Here is a 16,406-nt window from a genome sequence, read left to right as displayed (position 1 = left end):
CTTTCTTTCCGTAACATTTATGGTCAGAATAGACGACTTTTAACTTTTTGAGGCAAAAGCTGGTTTTGCTTTGCCTAAACGAGTAGTTAGGCTGTAGTAAGGCACGTGAAGGGAGGAGGTGGCGGCTCGGTGCGGTTGCTGGTAGTGCTGGGATGAGAGCATAGCACTTCTTCGTGTATGTGTGTCCAGCGGGGCTCTCAGTCCTTACAGTGTATTGAAATATAACCATGGGGTTTGAACTACTGGAACAGAGAGATACAGGTATGATTTTTGCGTATGGAAAATGGTGATTTTCTTCCTGTACCCTTTCTGTAGTATGCTAGTTCTTGTTGGAAAATACTCCAAGCAAGAAATTAAGTTTTTTTAATTTCTTTTCTTGATGATATTTGCAATAAAGGAACTCTAAAAGAAATACCTTTGAAATCCTTTCCCTCCCTTCTACACGTGGTCACTCACCCAGGTTTGCTGATTGCTGAATACGTTCAGGTGTTTTAATTATCTTCCCAACAAAGGCAGAATGCACGTGCTTGACCCAGGGGACGAGGCTGGATGTTCCTTGGGTTTCCCTTTGCAAATGTGAAGTATGGAAAATACTGAAAACTGTGGTACAGCTACTGAAATACATAAATTTTTATAATGATATCAGCAAATTCATTTAAAAATAGATACCTGTTTTTTGGTGTGGGTTTGTTTACTTATTTTGCATGCTGAAAATGGAACTTGTTCTGTTTTATTTTCAGCGTAGTGCTGTGGGTCTGACCGAGCTGTTGAGGTTCCTATCTCAGTGTTTGGGGACTCAGTCACTAGTCTGTGCAGCCTGCAGGGATTTATCTGACCAAATGCAAGTGCTGGATTTAAGCTGTGCTCAGTTCCATTGCCTGTGCTGTTTCAAATATCCACTGGCACATTACTCATTCAGGCACAGATATCAATACCTAGATACCAAAAGCTGGGTGGTTTCAACTGAGTAAGAAACATGATGGGGTTTTTCTGTACTGCAGCATGAAAGTTATCCTGTTGCTCTCTTTCCAAGTACTGATGAACCAATAGGCCCAGATATTGAAAACTGATGATTTCAAATTTAAAATAACAAACACGAAGATATACTGTGGTCTTTCAAATGGCAAATTAGATGATATCTACAAAACAGATCTGTTCTTTTAAATTTAATATGTTAATTTATACCATTAAAGATCAGTGAACACCAGAAAAATATTGAAGATTGGAGAAGAATTTGGAAGATATCTAACCTTTAAAATCAGATGCTTACACTTTTGTATAGATATTCCTTTCTTCCCCACAACTGATTTTCAAATGCTACTCTTTGTAAATGGGATGAGAACAGTAAATTCTGAGATCGCAAGTAGATATAAATTGAGAATATACTAAACGAGATATGTTCTTTTAGAGATGTGAGTTTGTGGTTTCAGGTGTGGCACTAGATACCCAGACAGCATTTATTCCACTTTTATTTTACCTTCTATGCAGCTTGTAAGACAATCGAAGAGAAGTGATCTATGAGTACACCAGTCAGCTAGAAAACAAATTTAAGTTTTGCAGTGGCCAAGTGCAAAATCATGAAATCTGTTTTTCTATTTATTTTTTATTTTTTTTCCCTTCATTTAAGTTGGAATGACTGGGAAGCCAGTCAAAATGCTCTGTGGAGGAAAATGAATATCCAGTTCAAAACAGAAGAAATATAGGAAATAAATAACCACTTTTTAGAGCTGTAAGATTTGTAGCCTAAAGGCTAAGTAAATTAAAGGAAATTTGGCTGCAATAAAGGTACTGTATTACAGTGAAGTATAATGTTAAGTCCGTTTGGTAGAAACAATAAAAAGACCTTAAAAAGGATTTTTTTTTTTTTAAAGAAAAAAACAAAAGCAAAACATCTCATGGAATGTTGCAAGTAAAGAAAATCATGCCTTACAATAGCTTCCTTTAAGCAAATCTATTTGACATTTACACAAGTAAATTCCCATTAGATGTATATCAGTACTAAATTAGACTCTGTATTTCCTGGCAGTCTAAAAGGTTGGAAGTTGCCTGTGTTTATATTTTATTTGTATAGCTATTGCTTCTTAAGGAATTGATTCTAGGTTTCTGAGATATTTTTTTTTCTTTATTTATTTCTTTCCATTGTTGAAACCAGTCAAAATCCGATCCAGAGATGCTTTTCTGTTATTAGCAAGTAATGGCAATAAATAGCATTTCAAATGTATGTCTCAGAACCACAAAGGCAGAGTATGAATAGCATCAATACTCTGCCTATCGTATTATATGAGGCACTTTATTGCTCCTGCTGGGTTATTAACTAATGACTGGCTAATAATAAACATTTCACGACTGCAAATACACTTTGCAAACTTGATAAAGCTAGCTGGATTTTAGTCTGCAATTTTATCAGCACTAAATGCACTAGCCTAAAGCATAACTACTGCTGGAAGGATTTGTATTAGTTAATGTACAGAATTGATCATAATCTAAGTAGACCTTTATTGTAGTCGGTCAAGAGTTGGGTGTGAGTCCTTGCCTTCCTATTCCTGGGCTGTATGCTGCTGGCTTTTCCATTCTCATCTTTTGGGCTTCCATGGGATGAGCTTCACGATAGAGATTGTCCACAGCCCTTTGAAAGTGCTGGAAAGGCAGTACTTGAGAATGAGAAAGAGGTTATGGGGCTGAGTTGTGCCTTCAGAGAAACTGGGAGGAATGCTGAAACTTTAAAACATGAAGTTGTGTTTTGCTCATTGAAGAAGGGTGTATCAATGGCTTTTGTAAAGATGGTGATTACTTTTGTTGACTGATGTCACTGTTTATTATCTTTAAACAATTTTAAAGACTGTGAATGTTTAAAATGAATTAATTTCATTCTGAGAGTTATTTCCCAACTTGAGAAAAACACAGATTGTAAATGATAGCTTACAGTGCTCTGACCTTTCTTTGTACTATAGTTTTGTATCTGAAGAAAGAACTGTCACTTTGGATATATTAAATAAGATTTATCCATCCCCAAAACCATGGAACAAAATACTCGAGTGATTTTTTTTCATTTTTTTTTTCCTCACTACACCTTGTTTAATGATGAACAGAACGGGATGGCACTGCTCATAAAGTTATGTGATATACAACATTCTGAAGTCACTGAAACAACTAGCAGGGACCGATCCATCTTGGAACGGATAAATTTAAGCCTTAGCTATAGTGTTTAATTTGTGGCTTGGTTTGTGATGTGCAGCAAAACTCGAGCCAGCTCTGGTTCTTTTTATAGCCCCAACACCACAACATTTGCAAAATACATTTCTGGAATTTATAGGGGTCAGCTCAGGAAAATATATCTGATTTGTGGGTGCTTGTTAGAATGAGGAATGGAACAATTATTCATTCTTCTAGTGCCACACAAAGTATTAGGTTAAGCAGAATAAATATGTTTTAATTTTTCTTTTTGTGTGACTTGCGAAATACACTGTTTTCCAACAGTGAATTAATTCCTCCCACAGTTGTGCAGTTTACTTTTTTGTTGTCTGGTATCCATAAGCTATTGAGAGATGTCTATAATTATTTGAGATTGGAATTCACTTCTTGCTTATGTCTCTTGAGCTCGTGGAAGATGTTTTCAATTTACTTTAGCAAATCAGGCTAGCAAAAGTAGAAGGTGGATTCTTCTGCTTTTATGAAGTGGGAATGATTGTTCTAAGAGTAAAACTTGGCTGCATAATCGTGAGTGGAGGGGGGTTCAGAGATAACGTGTTTGGGTACTTTAAAAAGACATAATGATTCTGCTTTTGTTACCTTAATGTTGTCTATTGAGTTTTATGTGCTTGCCTCTTTAGTTTGTCAAAATTGTTGGTTGGGTAATGGCAAACTTATATTTGACACTGAAGATCTGATTGCGTTCCATTTTCTTAAGGGGGGCTAGTTACAGTAATCACTGGTGTTGGCCTGAATGTGATGGCCAAGTAACTTCCCACTTTAATAGCTCAGGTTTCTTATCTGAAGATATGAATGCTCAGTGTAAGAGCTGATTATTTCTACTATATTTTATAGTTCTTCCTCTTCTGTAGTGGTGCTTAGCACAGTATAAATAATATACTGCATTAGACTAATTATATGTATAAACATTGCTGAGTCATCTTGTTTCCCTCAAGCCACAGAAGATCTTTTTGAAGTAGATCTGATTATTGTGCCGAATGAGTAAAATAATGCATTTTAGCATTATCTGTGACAGAGCTGCAAGTACTTGTTCCCCGGGAGCATTCCGTATGCAGTTTATGAAGCATGGAATGGTAGCTTCAGTTCTTGGTTCACTAAGTCTGGGACTCTGATTATTAGCTTTGCCTTATGACAGGTGCCTGAAATTTTCTCATTTTTGAGCTTATAAGCATCAGAAGATGTGGTTGAAGATGAGTTGCTTTGGATTTCATGCTGCTGAGTGTCTGCTTACTGGGACTTTGCTTAAGCTATTTGCATTGGAGGCCATGAGAGAAGTAGAAGGAAGGCTCATAAAGTCTACATAAAGATTTAAAATAGTATTAACTGCTGAGTATAAACAGCAGTGTTAAAAGTGCGTATCCCTCCAATATTTCTGAGTTGGTTTGTACAGCTAATTTAACTCTCCTAATTGTAAACTTTATAGGTCAAGTGGTCTGCCTTTCGATTAGATCAGACTGCCTTTGCTTTTTCAGTTCGCTTGTGTATTACAGCTGGGACTGTTACATAGCAGCTTGTATCTATATTTTTTGTTATCTCAGTACAAGCTTATGTATATGAAAGAGAGACTTCTCTTTGAGTAATAACACGGCACTTACCACCCTTAAATTGTTTTCTCCTTGTGAGGAATTGCCTTTTCAGAACAAGACAGTTCATAGAATTGCTTCAGAACATCAAAGTACTTGGGATTCTGGCTTTTTGCCTTCTAAAATATCTTTTAGGCTAATGATGCAAAACTTCCTTTTGGGAAAAATACTCTTAAGAAATCACTGGAATCTTGAAATTAGATTAGCAATTGCTTTAGTCATTTTATATTGTCTGAACAGATTCAGGTTTCAGTTAGTTTTCTAGAATACTTTTTTCTTCTTTAATTTCTTAACATCAAGGTTACATGTCACTGTGTTCTGAAGTTTTAAAGAACAAGAACCGAAAAGCAGTGTCACACAACTTCCTTCTTTTGTTGTAATTATCTACCTGTTTAAATTCTCTTTTAAAAAAGTTCAAGTTAAATCATGATACACTGAAGAAAGAAGCAAAGGTGGAAGTGGGCAAAGTGACTTAGATATACATTAACGTTGTGGGAGGAGATTGTCGGTATTCTGATAACCATGATAGTTTTTGCTCTTATGACGTTGCTGCCTGTGTCAAAATTTGTTTCTTATCCCTGGCAGGACACTGTCACAGACTTCAGAATTTTTTTCTGAATGCTAATTGAAAGTATTGACCAAAGGTCTAAACAAGGTGACCTTTAAATTGTTTATATGACCACTGCATGTTCTAATGGGATCACAGGAAGGTAGTGAAGGGTCGGTGATAGTAAATACCTATGTATTCAGTTTTATCTGCATGATTAAACTGATCTCATTAAGCAGATACATTGTTAAGTGGTCAGCTCCTTATGTTTCAGGGAATTTAATTATAAAGGCATTTATATTAAAGTCAAAGTGTGAATCCATCTTTATAGCTAACAAACAGCCAGTAGGAGGCAAAGGCGGAGTGCCCATGTGAGTCTGTACAAATTTACAGAAATATTTCACTTCTGTGTGACTGAAATCGGCTTTGGTTAAGACTTCAGTCTAACATCTCTGTGGTTGTCTTTGTATCTATGGAGGAATGGGTCAAAATCTTCTTTCTGTTGCAAAAATAGCATGTACTACAGAAATATTCCACCAGCTGAGACTCTGACTGTGAGATACAACAGATGCACCAAATGATAAATGACGGGGAGCAGAAATTGAATTAGTCCTTAACACCCTACACGAGCAACCCTACAGATTTCAGTGGTTTGCTTTAACACCGTGAACTTAGCAGGTCTTTGTAGAAGCACTACAGTATGATTGAATACTGAGAATGCTTATGGAGAACTGGTGTATTTCTTGAATATCTGTCCACATCTCTTTGGTTGGCTGTTCAGCTTCTTTGTTATTTATCCTTCTCTCAGCTATTTTTTTAGGTGTAAAATGAGGAAACTCCTTGATTACTCCTGAAGGGCATACTAAACTTACTTGAAAATGTTCCCTTATAAGAACTTGTTTTAAATCTACATCTGTTGAAAAGATTTGCAGAAGCAAGAAAAGTAAAAACATGATATGCTTCTGCTTGATTTGGAACAAAGGTTATAAAGTAGAAATGAGAAAGAAACTAAAAAGAGCAATTAAGAATGAAGTTTTCAAACAACGGGCTGTTTGAACTTAATGTGTTTGAGGCCCAGAATGAATATCCTGACCAGAAAAGACTTGTGAGATGGTAGCGGGAAGAAAAGGTGTTAGAACAATAATGTAAATGCAAACAAAATAATGTCATAGAGACTTTAACAAAGAGCATGCAGAAAAAGCTGCAAGAATTATCTGAAGAGAACCCTTTTTAACATAGGTTGGGTCCAAGAAGCCTCAACAGTGTTAGATGAGCCAGCAGAAATCAATGAAATGTTGTGAGAATGCTTAAGGAGTATGAGTTCATCCTTGTTTCCTATGAGAATGGTTGGTATCGTTCTTTCTCGTACGCATACAGCAGTCATCAGAGGTCTTCCTTATGAACCTCTGGTAACAAACATCATAGAAAATAGAAAGTAAATCTCTAAAACCCTGTATTACTTCTCAAGTCAGCCTGACTACTGGCTGCAGTGTGCAACCACAGTAAAAACTGTCTCAGTGCCAGGCTGCTGATACTGCTCTCCCTGTTACAAAATGTTTCATAGAACTAGGGCCACGTAGCATCAAGGCAATAGAGATGTTTATTTGGGAGTCCTGGTGAGACTCTGTTGTTAAACACAGATGTAAGGCATAGATGAGCTAAATCTGCTCTGGAGGAAGAACTGCATTACATTTTAAGTGCTGAGGCAGTTTGACTTCTTTTGTGTAGTATGTTTTCAAGTCAAATCCCTGTCTTCTCTGGCCCTTGGAGACTCCTGCATTGTCAAAATGTGGATACAAATTCTATCAATGCATTTATAGTTGTATCACTTCATCCACTGTCATAAGAAATAATAATAATTATTTTTAATTGTTGCAATTTCTTTCTGTGTTCAGCATTCTGTCCCACTGATTTTTGGCAGCCTGTCTGCTGAAGTCCATTATTACCCAGTGTTCAAAAAATCTAAAAGAGTCTGCTGAGTAAAACTTGGCTATATAAATGCACTTTCCTACCAGTTAGCATAAAACACTTGTAAAGTGTCCTGTGAAAACATTTTAATATGCAGCTATAAAGAACTACCACAGCTGTAATGTTGAGACATAAATACGTCTGAGGAAACCTAGTACTTAGGGTACAGTTGTGTTCATGATAGTGAGTGTTATAAGGTGTTTGGTATATCAGTTAAGAAATTACTTTCAAGGATACAGCAAAATTGTAGATGCACCATTTTCTTGCTTACTCTTCCTTACTTTCATATAAGTATTAACTCATATGTTACACCAGCCTGAAAACAAACATTTCATGAAAGTCTTGCAGTATTAGCTACTTGCCCTTTTCTGTATCTCAAAATACTCCCTGTTAATACTTATTGCTGAACAGGTATTACAGAGCATACTTGAATTTTTTATTTTTGGTCAAATGATTAAGTTGGAAATGTGCTCCCCTGCTTTAGAACAGTGCAGTGCACTTTAGTTATCTCCGTATCCTTTTAGAACAGAAATAGTGTTGAAATCTAACAAGAAACAGCGGAAGTAGTTACTGTGAAGGAGACAATTTTCTCTCTCTCTCTTTTTTTTTTTTTTTTTTTGTCTGTAATTTCTCAGTTCAGTCTAAACTTAAGATTGTACAAGAGCTTCTTGTCACTCAGAGGTTGTCCAGGCTGCAGGTTAAATGTGTGAGAGGCATGGAGGCCTCTGGCTGGTTTTGTGCACTGACCCTCTTATTGCCATTCTCTAAGGAGATCTAAATGGATAAATGGTGTGCTCATCTGGTTGTAATGCTTAGCTCGGCAGAAGAGACATGCTCTAAAATAATGTAATGGCCTGTATTTCCCTCACCCTGTATTACCTGTGGCTTCTCCATATAAATATAATCCGTACAATTGATTTCCCTCCCTCCCTGTTCTTATGCTCTTAAATGTCTTTCTCCCTGATTTCAGATAATGAGTGGATTTTATCATATAATGAAAGTGTTGATAGATTAAGTGTTGCTAATTCAGGTTCAGGCTGTTTATTTGCTTTGCAGCCATTACGTTATGCTATGAGCTTTTGCTGTTTTCAGCTTTTTTTTTTTCTTTTTTTTTTTCTTTTCCCCTTAATGAGCACTGGGGGAAAAGGAAATGCCTGTTGTTGAACTCACTCTTTTTGTATTGACTTATTTCACTGTGGAGCACAGAGAAATCAGGAAGTAAAAACATTTAAAACTAAATAATGGGAGAGTTGAAGTGAACAAAGCACAGATGAGTATGTGCATGTTCTCTTTATCCCTCTGTTGTAGCTTTTCTGTCTCTAAATAGAAATATTGGGTGATATGTGCAAAAAAGACAAGATTTCAGTTACCTAAAAGTCCTGCATAGAAGCTACCACATGGAAGTTCTGTAAATCCATGAGTGAATAGGGCAAAGGGTAGACAGGCAGTAATAGCCATGTACTATCAATCAGAGAAAAGCTGGGTTTGGAGGAAACAAATACAGAATCTTTGGCTTTTATGAGGGGTAAAAAGGAACCAAAGTCAGAGTGTGTGTGGAAGCTGTAGGGAAGATGACCAAGCAGGACCATCCTGAAGCAAATGTAATTCAGAAAAGGATTTGATTCCTCTATAGGAGGTGAACAAAACTCAAAGCAAGTTACAGCATTCCAAGTAAGGGCTGTAGAGGGGCTGCCTTCTGCTTTATGGAAAATACTGGTGCTTGTAATTTATTTTCATGTTGTTTTTCTTCGCTGAGATTATTTCTTTCTCCCTTTTCTCTTATTGATGCATTTTGCATGCTTTAAATTCCCCTTCCTCTGCACCAACTGCTTCTTTGTTCATTCTGTGATCTTCCTTTTGCTCCTTGTCTGGCATTGATATCCTGCCCATGTGTGACCCTCTTCATAACATGGTCTTTGTTTAATGATTATGGTAATTAAAAAAGACTGATCCTTACTTGGTAGCTCCTAAAAGTAGATTAATATTGCACAGAGATACAGAGAAAGATTTTCCTTTTTTTTGCTGTGCTGTTTCGGAGGTCAGATCAGAGGCACTTAAATTGGGATTCAGGTCCTTAGGTGGAAGTAGGCTAGCATTTCAAAGCTAGAATTCTGACCGGGTGTAACAATGTGACTCAGACCTATTTGGAAAGATGCTCCTGGTAAAATTGCTTGTAGAGATTTTGCAGATATGTGTATATGCACTGAGTGTTGCCTTCGCAACGCCTCAATAAATAAATAAATAAAATGCCTTGGCATTTTTGGTCTGTCTGCAGTCTTGTTGAGAAAAATGAGAAGTATCTGTTAGCAGAGATAAGCTTTGAACTTCATCTCCCATATCAGTGATCACTAGGGGTAGCTGTTCTTCGGTATTATCTTTATTGAGAAAGTTACCTTAATCTCTTTGTGAATCTGGCAATAAATTCTTAGCTAACACAAAACGAGTGACACAGATAATGAGCATCAGTGTACTCCTAAGGCTATGTCATGAGATACATATATTAGTGAGATTGAGTAATTACTTAATGACAAGATATAGTTTTCAAAAGCTTTTGAGCTACCTAAGTTTTATCTAAGGTACAAAAAATAAGAGGGGCTGAATCTGAATCATGTAGTGGAGCTGCAAGGTGTTTACGGCCTTTATGTTGTTAAGCTAAAATAGCCTACTTTGTCTAACATTTTGCTGACAGGAAATATATTTTACAAAACTTACTGATCTTGATATGCAAGTTAATGAATTTCTCATTGAGCCTTTGGTGAATGAGTTTCTGCGGTTTTCAAAATTAGAGTAAGAAAGGCTTCAGTTTTCTAGCATGCATCCAAGAACTGAAGAGATGTTTGAAGTGTGATTTTTACGTCTGCGGTGAATTGTCCGAAAACTGACACAAGTTAAATTCTTCATGAGATAACAGATGGCACCTACTGTCCTTGGTATGAACCATCAGCTTTTAGATTCTGCATGAATCTTCTGTGCTGGCTCCTGTTATTTTGCTGTACATTTGCTTACAAAGGGGATTCATTTAAAATTTTCTTTCTATGTTTCAACTTTTTTTTAATATTCATTGAAGTTTGAATTCCAAGAGTGGTACCGAAGTTATCTGTGCTCAAAATGTGGGTTGCACATACATAAAATTGATGTCATTTGCTGACTTAATTGAATCAGAGTTTCGTCTCATTTATATATAGAATAGAAATTAGATCTTTTTTTGTCAGTTCAACCATTGTAACAATATATAACACTATGTTGCCAGGAATAGGATCCATGTTTTATGGAACACCAGGGGCTAATTGAACTGGTTCAGCTGTAGTAAAGATATCTTTGGTTTTGATCCACAAAATTATATTTCTCTTTAAAAACATGGATAAAGCCCTGCTTTGCATTGCAACATTGCTGCCTATGTCAACAGTAAACCTGTTGGAAGTTAGAGGGTCCTATTCATAGACTTCCCTGTGCTAGCCTTCCCTGGATAACATTTTGTCTCCTGGCTCATCTGCATTCAGCTTCCCTTCTTCTGTTACCAGGCTTATTCCCTAACTGGGAAGCTGCTTATGTTTTGTGTCAGTCTCCAGAGTCAGGCAGTGCCATTGTTTACCTGCAGTGTCTGTGCATATTGTGCTTGAAGTGGATGAGATGCTGGCCTCTAAGTGGTGTTTTTTTTAATTTGAATTAGAATTTTCTAATTTCTGGGATGCCAGTGACACGTGCAGCTTTAGAAATAGAGAGCTAACAAGAATTGGCAATTCATGTCATTCTCTGCCCTGTGTTGAACATTCTGTAGAGCTGATGCTGGATTTGGGTTGCTTCCTTTATCCTCTTGTTTCCATCATGTATCATTTATGGTCTCTGAGTATGCTACTCTTTGGTATTTCAATTATATATGAAAATGATGGCAAAGCACTTCTTGTACATCTTAGCAACTTGTTCTTATTTCTTTTCTTAGTTTTATCAACAAAGTTATTCTGGTATAGGTAGGATTACTAAAAGCACTGAATATGTAGGTTTTGTTATCTTGTTTTTATTTAAACTCAGGTTCCAAGTGGAACTTAAGCTGTATTTATTTTTCAGTGTACAGTTAAATGTCATTAGGTAGAACAATTTTTTTAATGGCTCTTTAATTAAAACCTTAGTACTTGCTTGTATGTTGAACATTTGATCATACTGTGATGGCCTGCATAGTGTACTCTTTAACCAAAAAGAGTAACATTTTCACTAAGTACCACAACTAAAAGAGTGATGAGGTAAGATGTTTTGCAGATCCTGAGATCATTATCTCTTTATTGTATGCAAAATAAATTATTATTTGCTGTGTTTCATTTCGTCTTTTTGACCTACCCTGTGTATGTTTTCTGTTGTCACTTGAGTGATGATGTCTCCTTGTTGCTAAAGCAGTAATAAAGCTAACATGGCTACAAGCATTTTTTTGAGCTTTTGTACTTAAGGAATCTTTGCAAAAACAATATTTATAACCTTTCTCCCTCTCAAAACTTTTTATGAAACTTGGATGAAACATATCCAGAGAGTGCAAAGGATGTAGAACTCAGGTCATTTTAGGAACTTTCCAGAGCACGCTCCTGCTGTTCTGCTTGTGGTGAATCTAACAGACATCATGTCAAAGCTCTGCTTTTTCACCACTCCCTGTAGACTTTGTGTACCTGTTGCTCTGTTCTTCAGATGTGAGCTATTCAAAAACTGCTGTTTTTAAGATGTGTTAAATAATACGATAATTATGATTTAATGAAATTAACATTGGCCATTTTGCAGGTTTGTTGTTTGAACTTGGTTAGTTTGGAATTTATGAAGTAGTCCTGTAACACAATCTTAATTCTGTGCTTTTCTGAGAATGGCTTTGAATGGTCTCCTTGGAGTTATGAGAATCAGATGCAGCTGCTGTGGCTTTTGTCTTAGTCTTCTGTTGTCATCCTCACTTGATCAGGCAGTGAGCGCAAGTAGTTTACCTAAGAACTTAACTGGCTTCCCACAAAGCTGGCCAATTTTTATTTGGCCTTTGCTCTACTATCATGGAGGAAGAGTTCTTAGGCAGAGCGCAGGTGTGTGTATGTGGACGGCAGAGTGTAGTCTTTCCATCATCTGCCTTCAGGTAGTGGCATGATTCTCTTTGGTTTTCTGTAAATGCCATAATTGCTTCAGATAGCTCTTCAGAATTCAGTTTTGTGTTTTGTTTTGCTTTTTTTTTTTAAACTTAGTTTAGCAGAACAGTAGTCTGGAAGTATCTTAGCTGTTTCCACCCAAGTTGCTGTATTCGCCATAGTTTAGTGAAGCACTGCAATGAAATCTTTTGTAAGAGCCTTCAGTTTTGTCACTTTTATGTTTGGTTTGTGCCCTCTCAATACCCTCCAGTTGTTAACCTGTCAGTATAAGCTTCTGTTAGTAGTTAAGTCTGTGCATTAGTTCCCATTTGAGGCTTCTTGTGTGTGTAGCATGATTATGCTGAATATTGGCATTTAGATTACTGAATAAAATCTTGATGGGCTTAAGCAGGCAAAACCAAGCCTCAGTTTTGCAGACTTGTTTCAGTTGCTTGTAATTCTCTTATTCTCTCCTTATGTGTAGGAAACAATTCTTCCATAATTTATGATTTGATCTCGCTTTTGTAATTACATAACTAACATTTCCTGGAAGATTTGCTTTGGCTTTTCTGCTTGGTTTTCCCATTCTCTTTTTAAATGATTTTTGATTTCTCTCTTAACGTTCTTCTCAGACACTGTCACATCAAATTTGTTCTTTGTTATATGATTTAGTACAGCATCAATTTTCTCTTATGCTATTAGCACAATCTGACATAAAGCCTTTTCATGTAAAGTTGTTCTGATATTTTGTTGGATCCCATTAATGCAGTTTTGTATAATTATTGTTTTAGATGTTTTTAATATGTAATGCTGCCGTGTGATTTTAGAGGTATTTTGCCTACATGGGAACATGTACGCTAGTTAAAAATGAACAACTGCAGCCTTTAATTTCCCTGCCTTTGAATAATACACCTGTGCATACCAACAAATATGCGTAGATACATAGTGAACAGCAGCAAAACCTGAAGCAGTAGACGAACGGTGGAATTAAGATTCTTCTTCACATCTTCTGTGTCCTTTCAGCAGTGTTCACACCAGCACAGTCTTAAAATGTGCGCTTGCGTATTAGGTTTTCTCCATATTTTATTTACCATTAGGAGTCCATAAACAGTCCCTTTCTAAGCTTTTCCTTTTATTGATTCTTACTATTGGAAGATCTGCATCCAGATGTTTCTGAGGAGACTATCTGTTTCTGGACCTGCAAGAACTCTTCTTAAATAAGGCATCTTATAGTGGTGCATCAGTGTACACGCTTACAGAATACACAAACAGAATACTGATTGATTTTAATAACCAGAGTATCTACCTATGAATTTACAAGTGCACTACAACTCATAAGTAGTGTTTACAGTGGTCCTACTTTTTTAATCTTAGGACTTTTATGTATTTTTAACTTTTTTTTAAACTTTCTATATAATTCAGTAATATCTGTAAACACATTTACAGAAATAAAAGATTACTCCCTAGATTTCAGCCATGTATTTAATTGAAAGTGAAAGAATGAATATAAATCTTAAAGGAGAAAATATTCTTCTGAGCTCTGTAATAACTACTACATTGGTGGGGGGGAAAAAAAGTTACTACATTTTCTGACCTTTTTATATTAAGCTTCTTTTCTCGTCATCATTTTTGTATTGTGTGGTGGCAGTAAGCAAACATATCTCTTACCATGCTGGCAAAAACGCATCAAGATGTCTTTAAGAAGCATTTGTCTACCTCAAGTACAACCTTTGCTGGATCCTATTTTCTTTCTGTTAACCTCTCTTGATGAGATCTGAGTCATGTACTTTAGAGAATGTCTTCCAGTAGAACCCAATCTGAATCTGTAAGTTTTTTTGTTTTCTTTGCTGATGACGCTTAATGTACATTCAGTAGGAATAGTCCATGAAATCAGTGTGCGCCACTTGGTATTCAGATACCTTTTAATTGATTCTGCTTTTACTGATAACTCATGTTGTTACAAAATGCTGTCATCAGATTACTGGGCATTAATTTCACTGTAGCAGAGAAATTATTATTCACTTCTGCATTAAATATAGTTACCAGGAAGTATGAATAATGTCAGTAAAATCACCAAGATGACCTGACAAGATGTTGTCTTCGTGACCTCCAGACTTACTCAAAGCATGATTCTGACCTTCTATTATCGCATACCTTTATCTTTTGCCTGTCAGAGCAATTCTGCTTGAGCTTTCTGCTAATATCAGGGCTTTTCATTACCTTGTATTTAGTCTTTGCTGCCTTTCAGTTGAAAGCTAACTTTGTACAGTCAATGATGCATCAGCTCCAGATTTTAATTTATTCATATCTCTCTTAAACCTCTCACGATTCTTTTCTCTTTCTCCTCCTATCTTTATTCATCACAGTACCTACTTAGTTTCCTGAGTCTGCTCTGGTTGTGTTTTCTTTTACCAAAACTTGGAGTTTCCTGATTTAGGAGAACAGTCTCTGAAATGTTAAATTTACAAGTCCTGCAGAAAAATACTTGCAGCTTAAAATATGATCACTTCATTAAAATGTCCACAGTGTTGCAGTGTTTGAATTATTCCATGGGGCACTTTTTTTTTTTTTTTTTTTTAAAATGCGAAGATAAGTAGGGAAAAAGGCAGAGATTTCCATCACAGACTCACGGAGCAGTATGCCCTGAAAGACTTTACTGATCTCATGTATTATTTTGCAGATCCCTGCCCTCTGAAGATTGCAATTTTCAGCAGTCTTCCCTGCATGCCATCACATGCAGCCTCCCTTGCCCTCCTAGCTGCAACACTTATCAGTTTGCTTTTTTTCTTTTTCCTTTGGTATTGCGGAAATCCTGGATCTCAGTGTGCTTCTTTCACTGAGAGTATTATCCAGCCACCACAGTAACACTCAAGTTTCTCACTGTCCAAATCAATCTGCTAAATAAATGACTGTGCAGTGGCCTCTTTCCTTGCAGTTGTCAGTGTAAAAGGATCATTCAAGCGCTCTTTTATCAATCTCTTTCATGTTCTTTGCTCTGTAAGTGCTAGCAGCAGAGACTATCTTCAGTGGAATAGATTTTCTCTATTTAAGTTGTGACTTTTTAAATAACATTTGTGTGTTGAAAGCATTTAGTCTCAGGCTTCAGGGAATAGTAACTCAGAGTCATTTCATTGTGCTGAAAAAAATGATGTTTTATTCAGAAGTGACTGGTAGTGCTGAATACTGGTGAAGTGATTGCATCGACTATTGTTTGCTCTTACAATCCCTAAAACGTCTTTGTATATACATACGTATATATGTAACATCTTGTTGTCCTCCATGTAGGCAAAGCATATAAAGGAATTCATACAACCTGGATTTATTGCATGCAGAGGAATCTGATGAGTGTTTAGTTAAAGAATTTGTAGGTTTAAGAGCTAAATGTTTATGCCAGTTGCCTTGTTCTTTTACCCACAAGCTGTTTATTTCATTCACTGAGCATTCTGAAGTTTCTTCCAACCTCCTTGATTCAAAAATCACATTACTTTAGTTTCTCTGGATTACAGAGGGGTTAACTAATACATTTTGTACCTAACTACATAGAACTACACCTACTGAACTTCCTGAAAGGAGGTTCTGGTGAAGTGGTGTTCAGCCTCTTGTCCCAGGTAACTAGCAACAGAATGGAAGGGAATGGCTACAAGCTGAGCCAGGGGAGATTCAGGTTGGATATTAAAAAAAAAATAAAAAAATTATTTTCCTCAAGAGCGTTCAGGTGCTGGAATGGGCTGTCAGGGAAGGTGGTTGAGTCATCATCTTGGGAGGTGTTCAAGAAGCATCTAGATGTTGTACTAAGGGATGTGGTTTAATGGAGAAGTACTGGTGGTACGTAGACAGTGGGACTAGACGATCTTGGAGGTCTTTTCCAAGCTTGGTGATTCTATAATTCTGTAGTCTTTGTTTGGGATTTCATAGAATCATAGAATATTCTGAGTTGGAAGGAACTAAAAGTTATCTAGTGCAATTCCCCTTCAATAAACTGCAAGTCTTGCAGCTAGATCTGGTTGTTCA

At 36.6% G+C, this 16,406-nt stretch overlaps 1 protein-coding gene across 5 annotated transcripts in view; it reads left to right on the top strand.

Annotated features, from left to right (window-relative positions):
- CTNNA3 (catenin alpha 3) overlaps positions 1 to 16,406 on the top strand; it is a 376,683-nt gene that overhangs the window by 202,561 nt on the left and 157,716 nt on the right. The window lies entirely within an intron of this gene.

Source organism: Coturnix japonica, chromosome 8, assembly GCF_054131305.1.
Source record: "Coturnix japonica strain WE chromosome 8, WE-NBRP24, whole genome shotgun sequence".
NCBI lineage: Eukaryota > Metazoa > Chordata > Aves > Galliformes > Phasianidae > Coturnix > Coturnix japonica.
Note: the sequence above shows the minus strand (reverse complement) of the source record. Positions and strands in the feature narration are given on the sequence as shown.